The sequence below is a fragment of the Elephas maximus genome, chromosome 24 (assembly GCF_024166365.1).
Source record: "Elephas maximus indicus isolate mEleMax1 chromosome 24, mEleMax1 primary haplotype, whole genome shotgun sequence".
Classification (NCBI taxonomy): Eukaryota; Metazoa; Chordata; class Mammalia; order Proboscidea; family Elephantidae; genus Elephas; species Elephas maximus.
The window spans coordinates 27,728,241-27,748,731 of NC_064842.1; the positions used below are offsets into that span (position 1 = coordinate 27,728,241).

General features: G+C 38.1%; 1 long non-coding RNA gene across 1 annotated transcript in view; it reads right to left on the reverse strand.

Annotated features, from left to right (window-relative positions):
• Nucleotides 1-20,491, reverse strand: part of LOC126067089 (uncharacterized) — a 48,847-nt gene that overhangs the window by 21,891 nt on the left and 6,465 nt on the right. Inside the window, exon 2 of the long non-coding RNA XR_007515322.1 lies at nucleotides 3,241-3,353. This is a non-coding gene — a long non-coding RNA (uncharacterized LOC126067089). The remainder of the gene's footprint in view (nucleotides 1-3,240; nucleotides 3,354-20,491) is intronic.

Below are 20,491 nucleotides of genomic sequence, written 5' to 3' on the forward strand. Positions count from 1 at the left end.
TTCCAAAATAAACTGTTACTCACCAAGGGTGGGTGGTAAGAGAGTTTTTTTACGAAGAGCATTAAACAGTAATATATCACAATATGTTTATAAGTTACTATTTCAGCATTGTGCTTTAATGCATCTATTATTTTTAAGGATGATGGGGCTAAGCATAATCTGAATCTTATTTTGCAGAGGTGTATACTGAAGCACAGAAAGAGGCTAAATAAATTTTACAAGATTATTTGGAAAGTGAGTGGTCCATCAATTACTAGATATTAACATATTTGTTCAACGTACATGTGTAAGTTTGGTCAAGACCATTTTTCTTCCTACTCAAAGGTTTCTTGATCCCTAAGGGGAAAAAAAGTAACAACCAATTAGAGAATTGGTCTTTTCCTTTTCTTTCTATGATTCTAAGATTTTATGATGACTAGTTTAGCTTCACCATTCTAGTCTACTCTTTACCCAACAAGTGTGTCAGGACCCATGAAAGTGCTAGAAGTCTCAGCTGAGTAACAAAGCCAACCACTCAAGTCATGATGCTAGCAAGACTTCATTGGTGTATGTCATCTTGTTGGGTGTCCTCTGTACATGTGGCTTCAGCCCCAGTCCCTTTGATTCAGTCAGCTGTTGCATTTTCATACATTTATTATCCTTAAAAAAAAAAATGACAGCCTGTCATGTCCTGGACACCATGCTAAATCCTGGCTGAAGGATGGGAGTGATAAAACCAAAATCAAGTAGAGACAGAGTATTTACTGCAGAGGAATTTTTTTCATTTTACTTTCACTTTATAAACATGCCCCTCCCTGTGCCTTTTTCTACCATGTCCCTACCTGGAAGTTGCACTGGATCCATACAACCTGTAATTGTAATCTGGCTCCACACGGGCAAAAAAGCAGTCATCCTATTTCCCTCATTCCTCTCTTTTCTTGCGCTTTCGTCTCTCTCTTTATTATTGAGGTCATTTTTTTTAAAGGTTGAACTTGATTTTCCTTCTCCATCAGCAAGTGTACACACAAATTGATATGAAGTTCTATCACTCTCTTCTAGGAGTGCCTAAATTAACTCTTACTCACAGAAAAACATGTTTGGGAAGTATTACTTTAGATTAAGGAAACATTCTTTTGGCTAATGAGGAAACACAGGGAAGTGTGGAGAAGAAGACAGAATCGGTCAGTTATTATTAAAAATTCCTTGCATGCCTCTGAAGACCTATTTTGTGCATACATGATTATATACAAAACATATTTTATTGGATAGGGATAATCTGGGATATACATTTTTTAGCATCCTCTTTATTTAGCATGGTGTTGTGACATTTGCCAACAAAAATTACATTTTTTAGAACATGTATTAAAGTCTACCTTTGAATTGCTTTCAGACATTTCCCCTAATTTATAACTTGGAGGAAAAAAAATGCAATTATTTATGGTCATCCCTAAACTTTGCAAATTCTAACTCCACACTCTGAATTTTTGGATCACTAAAATTAAAGTTAAAAAAAATAACTGTACTGAAAGGCTAGTATCACTGTAGATTTTAAGGTAAACCGAAAATGTCGGTATTTTATTTAATTTAATGGAGAGCAGTGGTGTGCTCTATCATGAATACCAAAATGGAGCTAAAAATAACAACTATAGTTGAGTAAGATCGCAGAAGATGTCCCAAGACCAGATGACGAAACATGATAGCAAGTTCCTCTGCAGTTTGCGAATAGACTTGCGTGCTCTATTGGAAAAGTCTGGGTCTTCTGTTCAACCATGAAACAATATCTAAGGTTTGTGTGGATTAGTGGCTGCGGAAGTGGTGATATAAGTAAAAATGATTAACTATAAATGAATATTTCTTTGATGACTTCAATAGTAAATGAAGAAAAAAAACCTTCAGAAGCATGTATTGTTGATCAAGAGCCTCAGAAACTTGTTTGCCTTGATAAAAGCAGGAAGTCATATATTTTTATTTACTTTCAAAAGAAATATAAGAGCTATGACTAGAGCTGCAGTAAGCCAGAGGTTCATGCAAAGTAGAAAAAGCCCTGGACTGGGACCAGCTGGCCTGGATTCTGGTCCTCTTTTCCACTCTCTGAGTGACCTTGAACAGGTTACTTCACTTACCTGAGGTTCAGATTTTCCTTCCCAAAAAAGAATAATACATGCTCATTATAAAAATGTAAGTGATATCTAACTACACAAAGTAAAAAAGTAAAAGTACTTCATCTCATGCTCTAATCCTACTTCCATTTTGGTGGATATCAATCTATATAGTTCTCCATAAGTCCTTAAAATATATTTTATAAAAATGGGTCCCACTCGATACAGCGTCCTACAACTTGCTTTTTTTCGCTTAACAGTATATCATAGACTTTCTTTCCTACTGGTTGTTAGTGTTAGTTGCTGTTGATTCAGCTCCAACTCATGGTCCTTATGTATAACAGAATGAAACATTGCCTGGTCCTGTGCCATCTGCCTGATCTTCACTATGTTTGAGTCCACTGTTATTGTGCCAATCCATCTCACTGAGAAGTTTCCTCATTTTCAGTAACCTCTACTTACACCAAACATGATGTTCTTTTTCTAGCGATTGGCCTTTCCTGATAATGTGTCCAGAGTGAGCTGAAATCTCTCCATCCTTGCCTCTAAGAAGCATTCTGATCGTATTTCTTCTAAGACTGATTTGTTTGTTCTTCTGGCAGTCCATGGCCATTGAATATTCTTCACTAGCACCACAGTTCAAAGCATCATGGTACATTATGCTAAACGATGCACTAACTTTTTATCAATCCCCGTTATTGAGGGACATTTAGATTGACCGCCATTGTTAACTATCTAAAAATCCTGCAACAAGCACATTTGTACGTATCTCCTCATGCATGTGTGCTAGGTTTCTTTAGGATAAATTTCCACAAATTGAGTCACTGAATCAACGGTTGTACATATTGTGAATTTGTATAGGTAGTACCAAACTGCCCTCCAAAAACATATAACTTGATGTTCCCCCAACAGCTTGTGATCATGTCCCTCCTCCATACCCTCACCAACATTGAATACCATGAATCTTTTTATATTCTGCCAATCTGATCAGTAAAAAATAGCCCCTCACTGGAACCTTCTTTGTCTATAAAATGAGGTGACTGATTGCATAGTATCTAAGGATACTTTAGGCTCTAAAGTCTGCAATGCTGCATAATTGCTTTATCTAAAGTGGGAAATTAATGCCTGGCACCCTAGTGGACTTTTCTGGGCCCTCTCTGACCTGTCTGCAAATCCATAATGCACGAGTCACGTCCAGCACTGTTTCTGCAGTGAGTTTCAGGGGAGGCACCCAGTCAGAGGATTATATAGACAGAGGGACATGGCCAATCTCACCTGAAGGGAAGAAAGGCAAATGTTACTATCTTTAGCAATTATAACTAAAAGGGAAAAAATATAGTGCCACCCCCACCCCCAAAAAAAAGAACCAAAATTTTCAAAATATTTAATCCTTCTGAATATTATAAACCAAGGACAAAAGCTCAGCGTTTCATCTAAAAAAATCTGGCTCTGCAATAACTCATGATGATAATTGTACCAATGGAGCTATCTCAGCTAATGTGTTCTTTGTGGCTAAATTTTGGATATGCAGATATTATGCTAATGCCAATAAAACCTTCAGTTAGCCCTAGAGGGAAAAAAAAAAAAGATTATGACAGTAATGGAAAATCTACCAGGAGCAGATTAGTTTGATCGATGTGTCCTTCTGGCTTCAGCACTCAGTTCTTCCATTAAGAGTTAGAGTTTCTTTTCAGTAGCAGTTTGGAAGCCATAGCCTAGATTTAAGGCACTAGTAAAAAAAAAAAAAAGCTACCCACAAAAAAAAAATTATTTATTTATTTTTATTTTTTTTTCAAGCTTGCGAAAAGCTAACTTCTTCATTACCATGAGGTTTTTTCTTTTCTTTTTAATGCTTTCCATGCTGGTAGCACTTTTTATTTCATAAAATCTTTGTGTAGCTTTAGAACGTGTGGCTTTCTAGATTTCAGTAAATTATACTATAAGGGTTGAAGAAGTACTTTCTCAATGGCCTCTGAGGGGAGTTCATTCCGATCTTGACTTAACCCCACTGCCACCACTACCAGTTGCTCCTGAGTGAACTCTGACTTAGAGCGACCCCGTATGACTCAGATTAGAACTGTGCTTCATAGGATTTTCAATGGCTCGTTTTTCAGAAGTAGATTATCAGGCCCTTCTTCTGAGGTGCCTCTGGTTTGGGCTGCCAACCTTTTGGTCAGCAGCCAAGCGTGTTAACCATTTGCACCACCCAAGGACTCAACATAACCTGAGGACTGAGCTATTGCAGTGACCACCTTACTGGCCCCTGTGCCACCAGCCTTCATTCACCCTTCTGACCTGAGCTCCACACCACTGCCGGGTCAGCCATCTACAAAGCAGGTCCTGGCACGCCCCTTCTTGCCTACAGGAGAATGTCTCCCGTGACCTGACCCCCATCTCCCACTCCAGCCTCCTTCCTCACCATTTTCCTTCTAGCACACCTATGCTCCAGTCATGTCATACAGGCAGTTCTCCCAAACACTCTGCCTCCTTTCACTGCATTTTTACATGCTCCACACGACGGCAAAGGGTTTATTTTTGGTTCTACTGCCTGGAATGACTTGTCTTCCAGCATTTCATCCCCTTGTTTGTCTGTATTCAGTCTTTCAAGACATAGCTCAAATGTCACCTTTAGGGAGATGAACTTCCCAGGGAAAGTTGACCCCTTTGTGCCCTCAATCTCCATTATCATGCCAGTTAAATAGAATGAAATGGGTTATTTTAGATGACTGCCTTCTGTACTAAACCAGTTACCGTCAGTCAACTCTAACTCATGGTGACTCCACGTGTGTTAGACTAGAACTGTGCTCCGTAAGGTTTTCAATGGCAGATTTTTTAGAAGTAGATTGCCAGGGCTTTCTTCTGAGGCACCTCTGGGAGGGTTTGAATCACCAACTTTGCACTTAGCATCCAAGCGCAATAACCATTTGTAACACCCAAAGACTGTACCTTCTGCTAATGTTTCTAGCTAAAGAACAATCCCTGTGTCTTAATTATGTTCCCATCATTTATCATGCACAGACTTGAATGACATGATAGCCAGTCTGATATAAGCTGAAAATTCATTTTATTGGTGATCTTAACATAAGTTCCACTAAAGTGTTGTTTTGTCAAATAAGCTACACTTTTTGAGAGTTCCCATTAGAATAGGCTACTGATGACAAGTCAGATGCACAAATTATGCAAACTACTAACGATTCATTTCTCTGGGAAAATGTCACTTGGCACAGTGATTCCAAACTCCTTATTAATGGAAGAAGGAGGTATGAGAAACATTTCGTGCTGTTATTTTTATATCTTCTTTGATACGCTTCTTGTACAATAGTCATGGCTCCCTAAAGACTCTGAGACCTTATGAAACATTTGAAAGCACATCCAATTAAGACATAATATAGCAGAATTTACTTTGCTAGTCCTTATTCAATTAATTTTTAAGGGTATGACATTGTCCTTCCAACCTGCAAAATGTTCAAATGGGTAATTTTGACCTGTTTAATTTTGGAGCTTTAATTGGATGAATTCTCCCTTTATCTTTCTGACATTCCAAAAAAATTATTGCCTTATGTATAAATACAGCATCCTTTCATCTAAAGCCTTTGTATTTTCTTTAATATCTGAAATTATACTTGCAACTTAAAATTTTTATAAGTATGCCTTTTACAGAAAGGGACTCTGACATACGTAACAAAAATTTCCCAATGTCTTTTAAGTATATTAAATGAGTGAATTCATTCCCTTACTCCTTCTGTAATAGAAATCTGACTCCCAGAACTGAATGTCTCCTTCAAAGTATGTTCTTTGTCCCCAGTCTAAGAAAAGTCGTTAAAAGAGCATAACCCCAAATGTGCATTGGTATTTAAATAACTGCTGTTAACATATAGTGTCTGGTAAGCTATACGGAGTTATTTATGGGAAAATGTTTATTATATTTATATTTATTAAGGTTTAAATATTAGAGATTGATTTAAAAATGGAAAATGACATGTAAAAATAATTGGCACAACAGATAATTTAGAAAAATATCCTTGATTATTTTGTTTAAAATTATAGTTTTTTAAAAGTTATATTTTTTTATTTAAATATATATACTTATTTTCTGGGTGTTTACTTATAGTAACTGTAGAGTCCTGATGGCTCAGTGGTTAAGAGCTTGGCTGCTGACCTTTTGGTAGAATCTACCAGCAGCTCTTTGGAAACCTTAGGGGGAGTTCTACTTTGTCCTGTAGGGTCGCTATGAGTCAGAATCAACTCAACGGTGACAGGTTTGGTTTTGGTATATTAACTGTATTCATATTTTACCATGTATAACTTTATTTTTAAAAATCTACAATCCCACACACTAAAGTGATAATAGTCTGTTTATGGCTGTGAAATGTTGGCTTATTATAGACTTCCAAAAATAGAATTAGTATGTTAATGGGTATGAACATATTTTAAGTTCTTGATGCATATTTCCAAATTGCTTTCCAAAAAGGTGGCACCACTGTTATAGCATGAAAATGTAAATTAAAATATGCCTTTGTAAGGAACAAACAATATTAACTTTTAAAACATTTGCCAGGGAGAACAAGGAGGCCAGGGTTTGAAGGACATGCTAATGAAGAGGAAAGAGGCTCAAACACAGAAGTAAAAGATGCATTATTCTAATCTACCTGGTTGTCTAACTCCAGGTATTTGCACATTTCATTAAAATACTTTGTCTTCTCGAGCTGCCCTTTGAAATCTTCTGTTTAGCTCTTTTACTTCATCATTTCTTTCATTCGCTTTAGCTATTCTATGTTCAAAAGCAAGTTGCAGAGAAATTTGTCAGTTTGTCATACTGTGGTGGCTTGCATGTTGCTATGATGCTGGAAGCTATGCCACCAGCATTTCAAATACCAACAGGGTCACCCATGTTGAACAGGTTTCAGCAAAGCTTCCAGACTAAAACAGACTAGGAAGAAGGTCCTGGCAATCTATTTCTGGAAAAAAATCAGCCAATGAAAACCTTATAGATAGCAGGGAAACTCACAGCCTGTCAGGTTGGAAGGCACTCAAAATACGACTGGGGAAGTGTTGCTTCCTCAAAGTAGAGTCCACCTTAATGATATGAACACAGTAAAGCTTTCTGGACCTTTACTTTGTTGATGTAGCATAGCTCAAAAAGACAAGAAACAGCTGCAAACGTCCATTAATAATCAGAACATGGAATGTGCAAAGTATGAATCAAGGAAAATCAAAAGTCACCAAAAATGAAATGGAACACATAAAGATTGATATCCTAGGCATTAGTGAGCTGAAATGGACTGGAATTGACCATTTTGAATCGACACCGGGAATGGCAACTTGAAGAGGAGTGGCATTGCATTCATCACCAAAAAGAACATTTCAAGACCTATCTTAAAGTACAACACTATCAGTGATAGGATAATATCGATATGCTTACAATGAAGGCCAGTTAATGAAAGTATTATTCAAATTTATGTACCAACAGCTAATGCCAAGATGAAATTAAAGATTTTTACCAACTTCTGCAGTCTGAAATTGATCAAACATGCAATCAAGATGCATTGATAATTACTGGTGACTGGAATACAAAAGTTAAAAACAAAGAAGGATCAGTAGTCGAAAAATACGGTCTTGATGATAGAAACGACACTGGAGATAGCATGATAGAGTTTTGCAAGACCGACTTCTTCATTGCAAATACCTTTCCCAACTATATAAACGATGACTATGCACATGGACCTCACCAGATGGAATACACAGGAATCAAATCAACTACATCTGTGGAACAAGACAATGGAGAAGCTCAGTGTCATCAGGCAGAACAAGGCCAGGAGCCGACTGGGGAACAGACCATCAGTTGCTCATATCCAAGTTCGAGCTGAAGCTAAAGAAAATTACAGCAAGCCCATGAGAGCCAAAATATGACCTTGAGTACATCCCACCTGAATTTAGAGACCATCTCAAGAACAGGTTGGAGGCATTGAATGTCCAAAGACCAGATGCATTATGGAATGCCATCAAGGACATTATACATGAAGAAAGCAACAGAAAAGAAGGAAAAGACCAAAATGGATGTCCAAAGAGACTCTGAAACTTGTGCTCAGTCTGTTTTTCAGTGCTGTTGAGTTGGTTCTAACTCATAGCGACCCTGTGTACAACAGAACAAAACACTGCCCAGTCCTGTGCCATCCTCACAATTGTTACTATGCTTGGGCCCATTGTTGCAGACACCGTGTCAATCCATCTTGTTGAGGGTCTTCCTCTTCTTCAGTGATCCTCTACTTCACCAAGCATGACGTCCTACTCCAGGGACTGGTCCCTCCTGATAGCATGTCCAAAGTACATGAGGCAAAGTCTCCCCATCCTTGTTTCTAAGCAGCACTCTGGCTGTACCTCTTCCAAGACGGACTTGTTCATTCTTCTCGTAGTCCATGGTATATTCAATATTCTTCACCAATACCATAATTCAAAAGTATCAATTTTTCTTCCATCTTCCTTATTCATTGTTCAGCTTTCACATGCATATGAGGCGTTTGAAAATGCCATGGCTTGGATCAGGTGCACCTTAGTCCTTGAAGTGACATCTTTGATTTTTAACACTTTAAAGAGGTCTTTTGCAGCAGATATGCCCAATGCAATAGGTCGTTTGATTTCTCGAATGCTGCTTCCTTAGGCGTTGATTGTGGATCCAAGTAAAATGAAATCCTTGACAACCTCAAACTTTTTTCCATTTATTGTGATGCTGCTTATCGGTCCAGTTGTGAGGATTTTTGTTTTCTTTATTTTGAGGTGCAATCCATACTGAAGGCTGTAGTCTTCATTCTTCATCAGTAAATGCTTCAAGTTTTCTTCACCTTCAGCAAGTAAGGTTGTGTCACCTGCATATCCCAGGTTGTTAATAAGTCTTCCTCCAATCCTGATGCCATTTTCTTCATACAGATTAACTAAGTATGGTGAAAGGACATAACCCTGACACACGTCTTTCCTGAATTTAAACCCCTTTGTTCTGTTCCAACAACTGCCTCTTGGTCTGTGTTCTCAGTCTAGGGATAATTATTGCCCATTTCTGTAACAAGCCCCTTCTGTATACTCAAGGCTCACCTCATTTGTTTTGTGTCTCTCTGTAATCACTGTCTCTAGTTGTCTGATAAACAGTGTTTTGATAAGCATTGTTTCATACAGTTCATCCATTTTTTGGTTGTTGCTAGTGGGTGGGTAAATATAGTCACCATTATTACTTCCTGTTCAGAACTATTTCTTTAGGTACTCTGGAATCCATCTTTGTGTATGGATTGAGATGGGTATCTATTTTGAATTTTAAGTCCACCAAATATATATACCCCAACATTAGAATATTTTCTTTCCTGATTTTTTTCTTTTTTTTATTATGCTTTTAGTCCAAGTTTACAATTCAAGTCAGTTTCTCATACAAAAACTTACACACACATTGTTGTATGACCCTAGTTGATCTGCCTACAATGTGACAGCACGCTCCTCCTCTCCACCCTATATTTCCTATTTCCATTCAACCAGCTCCTGTCCCTCTCTGCTTTCTCATCTCACCTCTGGAGAGGAGCTGCCCACATAGTCTCATGTGTCTACTTGAGCTAAGAAGCACACTCCTCACCAGTATCATTTTATGTCTTGTAGTCCAGTCTAACCTTTGTCTAAAGAGTTGGCTTTGGGAATGGTTTTAGTTCTGGGCTAACAGAGCGTCCGGGAGCCATGTCCTATGGGGTCCCTCAAGTCTCAGTCAGACCATTAAGTCTGAGTTCTGAATTTGAGTTCTGCACCCCACTTGTCTCCTGCTCCATCAGGAATTCTCTGTTGTGTTCCCTGTCAGGGCAGTCATTGGTGGTAGCTGGGCACCATCTAGTTCTTCCAGTCTCAGGCTGATGGAGTCCCTGGTTTATGTGGCCCTTTCTGTCTCTTGGGCTCATATTTTCCTTACGTCTTTGGTGTTCTTCATTCTCCTTTGCCCCAGGTGGGTTGAGACCAATTGATGCATCTTAGATGACCACTTTCTAGCTTTTAAGACTCCAGACGTCACTCACCAAAGCAGGATGCAGAACGTTTTCTTAATACACTTTGTTATGCCAGTTGACCTAGATGTCCCCTGAAACCATGGTCCCCAGACCCCAGCCCCTGCTACTCTGTCCCTTGAAACATTTGGTTGTATTCAGGAAACTTCTTAGCTTTTGGTTTAGTCCAATTGTATAGACTTCCCCGTATTGTGTGTTGTCCTTCCCTTCACCTAAAATAATTCTTGTCTACTATCTAGTTAGTGTTTCTTGATTGCTTTTGATACTTCTTTTGTACTACATTACATACATATATTGGGATCTATTTGTCTGTTCTTGGATTAGCTATTTGTTTTAGCTCCAGAACTATACTCTTTTACCAACAGTTCCTTTGTGATATTTTAATAATACCTGATAATGCTCGTCTACTCTATTACATTTTTTCTGTTAAATGTCTTAGTTTTCTAGTGCTGCTATAACAGAAATACCACAAGTGAGTGACTTTAACAAACAGATACTTATTTTCTCACAGTTTAGGAGACTAGAAGTTCAAATTTAGGAGACTAGAAGCTCTAGGGGAAGGCACTGTCTGTCTGCTCTAGGGTAAGGTCCTTGTCTCTTTTCAGCTTCTATTCCTAGGTTCTTTGGTGATCATGTGGCATGTATCTTCCCCTCTGTTTGTGCTTAATCAATTGCTTGCTTAATCTCTTAATCTGCTATTTTATATCGCAAAAGAGATTGACTTAAAACACACTCTACACTAATATTGCCTCATTAACGTAACAAAGAAAACCCATTCCAAATGGGATTATAACAATAGGTATAAAAAAAACCTAACCCGTTGCTGTCCAGTAGATTCCAACTCATTTGGTTAGCAGCAGAGCTCTTAACCACTATACCACCAGGACTCCAAAATTAGGTATAAACCCGTTGCCATCAAGTCGATTCTGATTCATAGCGACCCTGCAGGACAGAGTAGAACTGCCCCATATGGTTTCCAAGGAGCGCCTGGTGGAGTTGAACTGCCAGCCTTTTGGTTAGCAGCCCTAGCTCTTATCCACTACACCACCAGGGTTTCCAAGCCATAAGAATAGGGGTTAGGATTTACAACACATATTTTTGGGAGACACAATTGAATCCATCACAATGTTCCTCTAAAAATGTAAAAAAATATTGTTATACTTGTTCTTTTACATAAACTTTAGGATCATTTTGTCGAATTAAAAAAATCATTCTGGCATTTTTCTTAAGACTGAATTAAATATGTCAGTTAATTTAGGGATGGTGGATAAACGTTTTATATACTTGTCTTCCTATCCAGGAGCAAAATATAGCTTCTCATCTTCTCCACTCACTCAGATCTTTTGTTTTAATTTTCCATGAGCTTTTATAGTTTTCTTCATAAAGATCTTCTTATAAGTTTAAGTTGTAGTTTTCTCCCAAGTACTTTGTGTTTTGTCTTGTTTTGTTATTTGAAATGAACTTTACCCCCTGTTTATTTTCTGCAGTTACAGATAAAATGCGTGCATTTGTGTGTGTATACTTATACTTGTCTAGTTTCCTCTATTCTGTACCACACCCAGCTGTCCTTAGAATTTAGTCCTTGGCTTTTCCAGGCATATAATCATGCCAGTAGGAAATAATGATATCTTTGTCTCTTTCTTTACAGTACTTAAATAACTCACATAAAACTACACTGGCTTACTAGGTATTGAAACCAGCCATAGTATATAGCATTACATGAAAAGAATTAAAAGAAATAACTGAAAGCAAATTTAAATCTTTATAAAAGTCTTCAGAATACCAAAGGGAGAATTCAAACATAACACAAAGCAAAAAAAAAATTTTTTTATTCTCTCTGCTGCCTATCTAATAACAGCTCACACAGGGAGCTGCCCTTTTCTCCAACTTCCACTTCAAACCTTTTATCTACCCCAAATGCTCCTTCAAATTCAGACCATATACAGCCAAGTCCTTTTCACCCCTCGTGTCACCAACCTTTCCTCGATCTTCTGGTATTTCTTGCTAGTTTTCTCGGTTCTCTACTTCATCTATTACCCTCATTGGTAAAACAATATCCCCAGTGGCTAATATGCAACTTAGAATGAGATGGGGGGGGGGAAGGCATTCAGACTACACACACCTGCAATTTAATATATTTATTAAACAGATAACTTTGAATGATTCTCATTAGCTAGGAAAATCTAAACATTTTTAAGTTCTGTAGTTCTATAAGGGGCCCTGGTGGTGCAGTAGTTAAGAGCTCGGCTGCTAACCAAAAGGAAGGCAGTTCAAATCCACCAGCTGCTCCTTGGAAACCCTGTGGAGCAGGTCTACTCTGTCCTATAGGGTCACTATGCGTCGGAATCGATTCGATGGCAATGGATTTGTTTTGTTTTTTTGTGGTTCTATACATAGCATTAAAAAGTATTATTATTTTTTTTTTGCATTTTACAACGTTTAAACTTTAATAAAACAAAAAATTTTTTTCAGTTCTATATTTTATTCCCATACTTAACCTTTGTCTTACCTTTTTTTAAAAATTGTACTTTAGAGGAAGGTTTACAGAGCAAATTCATTTCTCGTTAAACAATTAATACACGTATTGTTTTGTGACATTGGTTGCCAACCCCACATGTCAACACTCTCCTTCTCAACCTTGGGCTCCCCTTTACCAGCTTTCCTATTCCCTCCTGCCTTCTCATCCTTGCTCCTGGGCTGGTGTGCCCACTTAGTTAATAAAACAAAATTTTAGATAATTGTGTATAATTTTAAAGTTTCATTTGAACACAGACCATGTCTTTAAAAGGCTTGAAAACTGCTGCACCACTATGGAAGCTAGGAAACTTTGCTGAATCCACACTAGGACTCAGGAAAATGCTCTGGTGCCATCTGCTGGTAGGTGGAGGTATAGCCGGCATTTGCTCCCATTGATTTCCAAATAATTTTTTTCAACTATCAGCTGCACTTTGCATTTCAAAATGATGAGAAAAATTACTGTAATTTTTAATTGCAATACCACTAGTGCTCAAATTAATAATAGTGTAAATGTTTTTGTTTGGCACACAATATGAAGAAACAAATAATTAAATTCTCGATCGTTTATGTATATATATATCTTTATTTGTTGGCACCTGGCTATCAGAGTCCTAGGTGGTGCGAGCTGTTAAGCAGTGGACTACTAAGTGAGAGGTTGGTGGTTCAAACCCTTGGCTAAAATACAGATGTTGCACTGACACTGCTAATTACATACACCTTATGTCGTTTCTCATCGATAGATGTATATTTGAGTAGATGGTATCCTCTCAGTTGTGATATATGATACAAATAATCTACTAACAGTAAAATTCTGAGGTTTCTAAATAATTTGATAAGAATTCGAATATTCTAAGTTATTCCTATCATAATCTATAATAATGCTACTTTCATTCACTTGCATTATGATGTACATTCCTTGAACAGAAATGAGACACAGATACACACATGCGCGTTTACATTCATTCATTCATTTGTTCAATCAATAGATATTTACTGTCAACCAGGTACTATGCTTGATAGTGAGGATTCTGCAGGGAACATGAGGAAGTCCTGGTCCTCAGTGCCACCCTTGGACCTGGGCAACAGCCTGTACCCTGCATATGACAAACACACAAAAAATGGTTTAAAAATGTGGAAGCCTCTGTCCCTCAACACCTGCCATTTAGCACAACCCCTAACCCTGAGCATCCACTCTCAGGATATCTGCAGTATAGGCTTCAGAGAAGCATGTCCTTTGCCCTGTGTCCCCAAAATAAAGACAACCGCATCCAAATACTCTGAAGGTTTATGGGGTGTACTGTTTCTGGACACTGCTTCAGAGTGCAGGGAGGCCTTGGCTGCAGAAGTGCTTAGGTAACACAAAAGACAAATTAATGAACTTGTTCCTCCCAGACAGCTTGAACATAATAGATTTTTGCAGAATGAAGTATTTTTTCCAAGTAGTGTCAAACACGTAATTTCTTGTTTTCTTTTTTCCCCAATTTCTTGTTCTGGAAGTACTCATGAATTAGCATAGTATTCTCGACAATTGGACATGGCAGCAATATTAATAAAATATTTAATTATAATATTTAGCAATATCAAATAATTCACACTACTCTTAAATTTGGAAATATGAAGGAATAGATTGTGTATGGTGTTGCATGCGGACCCTAAATCCTGAGGTGCCTGGCATAAATAAAATCACTGGCCCAGATCTAAATTAACCTCCACTTTGAATCAAACTGCATTTTTGCCTAGACTCTCTTCTGACAAGATGATTTGCTACTTATAAAAGTTTACCTGTCTGTAACAGAGTGAGCTAAGGTCTGGGCTCTAGGAATTGTTTGTTAAATGGTGTCTTTAAGAATGTTTACACAGCTAGCTTTAGAGAAGATACTCTAGGTTAGGAAATAGATTTGGTTATGTTAAGATGGAGCCTGTAACTGCCTCATAACTCTGTGACCGAGATGAGGTAACATCAATTAACCAAGTCTTAATCAAACTTCATTTTCACCCACTGAGATCTTCTGCTCCGTTTCTGCAATTCTTTGTAGAATTCTAACTAAGGCAGAGACATAAGCTTGTTACCTTAAGAAAGCAGCTGTGATGGAGAATTGACTCAGCTATCCCTGACAGAATGCTTTGTCAAACAAATATTTGGATGTAGCAATTAGGCTTACTAATGCTGAGAGGAATGTCTTGGCCAAGTATAGTTCAGGAGATGAGAGATTAATGTTAGGTTAGAGGTTAATGTTTAAGATTGTAGTTTAACAGAACCCTTGGAACATTTTGCCATGTTTCCCCCTCACCTCTGTACCTCGGAGCACAGCTATGTTTTTTCACTTGATAAAAGGTGCTCTGTGTGTGTGTGTGTGATACAGAACACACACTGCTGCCATTTGCCTGGGTGCGTGTCTGCCTCCGTGTTTCATGAAACATTTTTTATCCTTCAATAAAACTCTTTGTTTTACTTCTAGCAGAGTGTGAGTCTGGTGTTTCACTACATTTCTTGATGCCTAACGTGGGCCCTGAGGTGAATTTGCCTCCGTAGCCTCTGGGACAGTGAGGAATCAGAAGCTTTGGTGCCAGCATAAAGGCCCCTTGAGTTTGTCTGTTTTCACAGGATCCCAAAAGCTGTGGCAGATAAATACCTCTTGGATCCAAGCCTTTGCCATTTTCTTTGCGTAGAGGCTACCGACTTTAATTGTAGGATTTGTCTTCCTTTGTCCGTTCTTTTTAAATTGAATGTAAGTTCCTTTTGTTTTAGGTTCCATATGGTCCTTGCTTAAGGACCTCAGAACCTCAAGAGCCACATTCCAAAGCTCTGTGACAGTCCTTTGTTAGGGATATTAGCAGGTTCTGAGAACTAAATGCTCTGACCTTTTATTTGAAAGCTTCTGAAGCTGATTTTATGCTGCCTTTGGGAATACAGGCAATGACAAATGTGATAGTGAGTTCTCTCCAGGGTCTCCTGCTCATTACATGAATTTTGGTCCTTTGGCATGCTTGTTTTTGTCTGCTTGGCATGATTTAACCAAAGACAGCTTGGATGACATGTGGCTACTTTGTGGAAACTTTGATCTTTCTAACTTTTCTCCACGGTAAATTAGAACAAAATGGGTCCCGGAATTAAAAAAAAAAAAAAAATATGTTTCAATGGGACGTTTTCTTTGATTGGCATTTTACGGTCTCTAAAAGACATCAAAGCAATAAAATGACCTCTATAGAATTCTGTTTCTAAATTGACTAAACCAAATAAAGAATTGCAGAATACAGTTTCTGACCAAATAAAGAATTGCAGAATACAGTTTCTGAATTAACTAGGAAAAATAATTAGGAAGTCAGAGCTCTGCTATACTTGTACCCCCCACTGCAGCTCCCTCTGTGTATGGGACTTTGTAATTTATATCAATTAGTACATATGCTTATAGGGTCTGAGGAAGCCAAATTGTGGTTAAAAAAAAAAGTATGCTAATTAGAAAGACCCCCAAGATGATTTAGTTTTGGACAAGACAAAATGGCCAAAACTCTTCTTGCATATGCTGAGCTAAGGTGAAAAAAATTACATGAAGCAATTCTTATGACCTTTCCCCCAATAATTAACCAGAAAAAAATCCATTCTTGTGTGCAGGACAAAAATGAAAGCATGTACAATTATCAAGCCTGGCTATCCCAGAACTTTGCAGAACATTCTGAGCTAGACTCTTTAGATGAAGGAACTGTGGGGGCCTTTAATATCTGGACTGAAATCTGAAATTTCAGCCTTAGTTAAAAGACGTCATTTAGATTGGAAAGCTGTAGAATTGACTCAGTTAGCTCAGGGGCTTGCGCAAGCTTTAGAAACAAAGTAAACTGCTCAGCCTAACAAATTAAATAAATTAATGGCCCTTCAATTACAGCAGCTACAAGGGCCTACCCAGAAAGAGAGTTTTAAACCCTCCAATAGGCCTAAAACTGGTCTCTGCAACTATTGTAATAAATCTGGCCATCAGAAAAGGGAATGACTTAAGTTAAAGAATAAGCAGAAGGTTTTCACCCCAAATACTCCTTCAACCCTTGAAGAGGTTCTGAGGACAGTACAGGGATTTTTCCTATGGTAGCTTTAAATTCCCAAGAGAAACAATTGTGCACATTAATGGGGAGCCCTGCCAATTTTTAATTGATACAGGAATTATGACTTCTGCAATTAATCCTTCATGTTTACAAAAGCCTCTGCCCTGGAGTACAAATACCCCTAAAATCATGAGTTACTAATAAAGAACAAATACTAGTTCATTCCCAACCTGCATCCCTATCTCTTGACCCCATAGGAAATTTACATCCTTTTTTGCTAAGTTTTGACACCTCTGTTAATTTTATCTAAATGGAATTGCCACTTAACATTTAATGAAAACAGGGAAATGTTGTTAAGCTTGTCTGAGCATTTTAGTTCTAAAAACACAAATTTAGATATGAAAGAGGCTATTTGTCACATGCAAGTTCTTATTATGCCTCTTCAAAATTCTTTCAACAGACCCTCTCCCCTTTGATATCATTTCTTGGGGTCCTAAAACCTTGTGGGCCTCTGCTTCTACAGATGTTGGCTGAGTTCTGTCCACCGAACCTATTAAAATTCAGGTGGACACACCTACGCCTTTGCCTACAAGTCCCTCAATATCCACTTAAACAAGAAGCAAAAGAAGGAATAAATTCTATTATTCAGGATTCTATTTCTAAAGGGTTAATTGTCCCCTGCACTAGTCCTTGCAACACTCCTATCCTTCCAATCAGGAAACCTCATGGCAGAGGTTGGAGGTTTGTTCAGGACTTATGTGTGGTTAACCACATTGTTATTCCTAGGTATCCTGTTTTCCCTAACCTCCATCTGTTTCTTTCCAGTGTTCCCCCTTGTCATAGATTGAATTGTGTCTCCCAAAAATATGTGTATCAATTTAGCTAGGCCATGATTCCCAGTGTTGTGTAATTGTCCACCCTTTTGTCATCTAATTTTCCTATGTGTTGTAAATCCTACCTCTATGATGTCAGTGAGGTGGGATAGGCAGCAGTTATGTTAATGAGGCAGGACTCAATCTACAAGATTGGATTGGAGCCAATCTCTTTGGAGATAAAAAAGAGAGAAGCAAGCAGAGAGACAGGGGGACCTCATAACACCAAGAAAGCAGCTCTGAGAGCACAGCACATCTTTTGGACTCAGGGCTCCTGCACGGAGAAGTTCCTTGTCCAGGGGAAGAATGATGAGAAGGACCTTCCTCTAGAGCTGACAGAGAAAGACTTCCCCTGGAGATGACACCCTGAATTTGGACTTCTAGCCTACTAAACTGTGAAAGAATAAATTTCTGTTTGCTAAAACCATCTACTTGTGGTGCTTTTGTTACAGCAGCACTAGATGACTAAGACACCCCTGACGCAGTATGTTTTACTATTATAGATCTTCGTAGTACACTTTTCAGTATTCCTGTTGAACCTGGAAGCCAATATTTATTTGCCTTGGGACAATCAACAACTCACCTGGACTGCCCTCCCCCAAGGGTTCATGGAAGCCCTGATGTATTTTTGGTCAGGTTTTGCATGCAGATTTGCAACTTCTGTAATTTCAAAATGAATCGAACTTGTTACAATATGTCGATGATTTACTTGCCTACATCCCCTCTTGGCAGGCTTGCCTTGAGGACAGCATAACTTTATTAAGATATTTAGCTATTGGTGAACATGAAGTTTTAAAAGAGAAATTGCAATTAGCTCAGGCTTCTGTCAAATATTTGGGTCACTTAATCTCTGTAGAAGGCACTTCTATTGACTCCAAGAGAAAAGAAGCTATTGCAGCCTTTCTTCTACCTAAAATAAAGAAACAACTGAGGGGATTTCTGGGCCTTTGTGGTTATTGTTGGGCCTGGATTCCTAACTTTTCTCTAATGGCTCAGCCTTTATGCAAATATTTGAAAACTTCTTAGCCTAATCAATTCTATCATACCCCAGAAGATCAAGGGGGTAATAACTAAACTGAAAGAAGCTTTAATTAACACACCTACTTTAGGATTCCCCAACTACCAATTGAACTTTTCTCTTTTTATACATGAAGTTTCTGGTAATGCATTAGGTGTCCTTATACAAAAACTCAGAGGACAAAATAGACCTGTAGGTTATTACAGCCTGCAGCTTGACTCTGTAGCCAGAGCTTACCCCCTTGCCTCAGAGCTGTAGCACCTATAGCAAAATTAGTGGAATCCACTACTGATATAATTTTATGAAACCTTTTAGATACATATATCCTGCATTCTGTGTCTGCATTACTTAATTCTGGTTTAACTCAACATTCGTCTGCCAGCAGACTCACTTATCATGAGTCTTCTGACAGCTTCAAATATTAGATTACCTATGGTGGCTACTTTAAACCCATCCACCCTTCTCCTTTGACAAATCCAGATATGGTATTATTTGTAGATGGCTCTTATTTGAAATCAACACCTAGCTCTCATTATTAGGCTGGTTACACTTTACAACATCTACTGAAGTCCTTGAAAACCAGCCTCTTCCTGAAGCCACTTCAGCTCAACAAGTCGAATTTATTGCCCTTATTTGAGCCTGAAAACTTGCTATAGGAAAGTCCATGACAATTTTTATGGATTATCATTATTGTTTTGGAGTTATTCATGATTTTGGGATGTTACAAAGAGGCTTTTTAGCCTCTTCTGGTAACACTATTAAAAAGGGGGCTTTAGTAGCAGACCTATTAGATGCCTTGCTCCCTTCCGAAATCACTTTAATTAAAATACAAGCACACTGGCCAAAGGGAGTGCCCCAAACTGAAGAAATTAGAGGAAGTAATCTTACTGAAGCAGCTGCCAAACAGGCTGCTTCTCAAATTATTATTTCCCTCGATTAGCAAAAAAGTGTGTAAAAGGACTTCTGGAAGAACCCATAGAGAACTGTTACCATGAAATAACTAGTATTTTTGCACCTACCAAAGAAAAGCTTTTGAAACATTAACAGTTGGCTCAATCAAATAAAATTGAAACATGGAAAAGGCCAGGCTGTTACCAAGACCCTTACACTAAGCTATAGTTAGGACCTGATACCAAAATTGTTCTTCCTAAACGTTTACATGTCCCTATGATGACTCTACATGAGAACATTTATGTAGGGAGAGATAAAGTGACTGCACTTTTGAAGAAATACTGGTGGGGAAAATTTTCTGAGGCAGCTGAGAATGTGGCTGCCCACTACTCTATCTGCCCTCATTATAATCCTGGGAGACATAACTTTCCATGGATAGTATCCTTTGCCTTCCAGGCCTATGCTTGAACGGCAATTAGATTTTATCCAGCTTTCACCTTTGGACAGTTATAAATGTGTCTTAGTAATGATCTGTGGATTTTCACACAGGATAGAGGCTTTCCCCTGCCAGCATTCCACTGCTTCTTTTGTAGCAAAAAAGCTCCTTGGGGACATAATACCTAATTGGGAGCACCAAAATTTTTTTGTGGTGATTGGGGAACTCATTTTACTGGACAAGTTATTTAATAATTATGTCGAGTCTTCCCCACATACCAGAGATTGTATTGCCCTTACCACCCTCAGTCCTCTGGATTTGTAGAAAGAACTAATGGTGTAACAAAAACTCAACTTGCTAAACTTTCTGAATCCTTAGTTTTGTCTTGTACTAAAGTTCTCCCTTTAGTCCTTCTAAATTTAAGAAGTATTCCTTTTGGGTCTCTTAAACTAACTCTTTATGAAATAGTTACTGGAAGGTCTATAATTCTTTCTTACATTTCCTCTACTGAACTAACTTGGTACTGCCCGAATTACTGAAACATTGTCAATCTTTGATGAATACTCTAAGAAATATTTTTCACAAATTAAAGAGGCATTTGAGAAGCAGAAACTTGA